This window comes from Dasypus novemcinctus, chromosome 20 (genome assembly GCF_030445035.2).
Source record: "Dasypus novemcinctus isolate mDasNov1 chromosome 20, mDasNov1.1.hap2, whole genome shotgun sequence".
NCBI classification, from domain to species: domain Eukaryota; kingdom Metazoa; phylum Chordata; class Mammalia; order Cingulata; family Dasypodidae; genus Dasypus; species Dasypus novemcinctus.
Genome location: NC_080692.1, coordinates 40,654,226 through 40,656,922, shown reverse-complemented (window position 1 = coordinate 40,656,922; position 2,697 = coordinate 40,654,226).

Sequence of the window (2,697 nt, the reverse complement as noted above, 5' to 3'; positions counted from 1 at the left end):
TAAGATAATAAATGTGTGGGGTTTTTTTTCTTCCCCTCCCCGCTCCCCTGCTGTTTTTGCTGTCTGTGTCCATTCATTGTGTGATCTTCTGTGTCTATTTCTCGTCTTCTCTTCTTATCTTTCTCCTCTAGGATTCACTGGGATTCGATCCTGGGGACTTGGATGTAGAGAGAGGGTCCCGGTCACTTGGCTGCACCCCCAACAGCGAGCATGCTGCCTTATGTCCTGCTTGGGTATGGTTATGTTCTACCGTCTTTGCCACTGCAGGCACTTGATGTAAGGTAAATTGTGTCTTCTGATGTCTTTCTATCAAATAAGACTCTTTTTTAACTCCAATGCAGATGAAATGATAAATTCTGCTCTTCACACATGAGTGATACAAAGACTCTGTCCTAACTTTTAGGTTGCTAATTATTTTTGGATTTAGGTGTAACCATTAGAAACAGCAACTTATTTTTTAATTTAATTAAGGACTACTTTTTACAGGAAAATTAGGCTGACATATAAAGTTAATTTTGGGCTTGATTCATTTGCATTATCCATTATCTGTTGGTAAATTAAAATTTAATGATGCCGTTCTTTGCTTTCTCTTTTCATTTACATGCTATCTCAATGGATGTTAACACTTTTCAAATACTTTATTTTGCTTTAAACTGTGAAGGGAGATCTCAAGGTAATATATTAGTGTCAGAATATACATCTCTATCGCCAAAATTGCCATTGAATTGAATAACTACAAGAAAATCTCAGATTATATATGATAAAAATTTAATTGTCCTCAGATTTTTTTCTGTGCTAATGAATTTTGTAAGAAAATGGAGTAAAATTTCAGAGTTCTAGAGGAAAATTATTTGAAATAATGCTGTAACAGGCAAATTTTTATTCATGTATGAAGTCACAGAAAGTCCTCAAATATACAAGGAAAAATGAAAATTAAGTCAAAGATAAGAACTCAGTAGGGAAGCAGACTTGGCCCAGTGGTTAGGGTGTCCACCTACCACATGGGAGTCCGCAGTTCAAACCCGGGGCCTCCTTGACCCGTGTGGAGCTGGCCCATGCGCAGTGCTGATGAACGCAAGGAGTACCCTGCCACGCAGGGGTGTCCCCCGCGTAGGGGAGCCCCACGCGCAAGGAGTGCTCCCGTAAGGAGAGCCGCCCAGTGTGAAAGAAAGAGCAGCCTGCCCAGGAATGGTGCTGCACACACAGAGACCTGACACAGCAAGATGATGCAACAAGAATAGACACAGATTCCTGGTGCCGTCTACCACATGGGAGGTCTGCGGTTCAAGCCCCGGCCTCCTTGACCCGTGTGGAGCTGGCCCATGTGCAGTGCTGATGCGCGCAAGGAGTGCCCTGCCACGCAGGGGTGTCCCCCGCGTAGGGGAGCCCCACGCGCAAGGAGTGTGCCCTGTAAGGAGAGCTGCCCAGCGCGAAAGAAAGTGCAGCCTGCCCAGGAATGGCACCGCACACATGGAGAGCTGATGCAACAAGATGACACAACAAAAAGAAAACAAAGATTCCCATGCCACTGACAACAACAGAAGTGGACAAAGAAGAACATGCAGCAAACAGACACAGAGAACAGACAACTGGGGCAGGGGGAAGGGGAGAGAAATAAACTAAGACATCTTTAAAAAAAAAAAAGAACTCAGTAATGAAGAAATTGCAATTGGGAAAAACTGATGGAGACCACTGAATTCCATTCATTGTTCATTTATGCATTCACTCAGTATTTATTGAGTGACTCTTATATCCTGGTCACTGTTCTAGGCACAGGGGATTAGTCTGCAAGCAGATATCCCTGATGGAGTTTACATTCTAGTAGAGGAAGGAGAGAGTAAGCAAAATAAATAATATAATGTCTATTATTCCCAATGGTGATAGGTGTGATGAGGATATGACTGTATGGAGTGTCACAATTTTAAATAGGATATTCACATCTGAGATGACATTTGAATAAAGACACGAAGGTGGTAGTAGACAAAGGTAAGTTTTAATAATAATTTAAACACATTTTAAAAATATTCCAGTTTTTTTCTTTTAATGTGATAATTTTGATAATAAAATTGAATAATATGTTTATGAATTTCTGAGAAGCATTATAGTAGAGAATTAAGTGTGCGCATTCTGATTCTACAAAGTCCAGCTCTACCATTTACTAGTTTTATGCTCTTGTACAAGTTAATTAAACTCTCACCAGCTCCATTTTCCTATCTGTAATTGGAAACAAGAGTAATCCAGGGTTGTTGTTATGCTGAAATGATTTAACTTATAAAGTGCTGGCCCATTGTAAGCACTCCGTAAGCACTAGTTATCATCATTATTATTGTCATATTAAATCTACAGGGACTGGAAAGAGTAGGAATTTGTACTTTTCAAAAAGGGAAAGAAAACAATATTGTTCTCTTAGCAAATCTGGTAATTAATTTTTAATATAGGTCATTGCAATACTTTATGGAATTCACTAGTAGGAACACACAATACTTTTTCTTTAAAATTTCTGCAGAGAATCATAGCACAATAATAAAAGAAATCAGGGATGGAACTCATGAAATAAGTTGACAGAAGCTAAAGCAAACAACAATTATGATGCTTAATGTAAATGTGTTAACCCTCCATATTAAGAAATGAAACCATCTGACGGCATTTTTTAGGAAGGGACATGCTTAAGACAAGAGGCCATTATATAAAGAAACA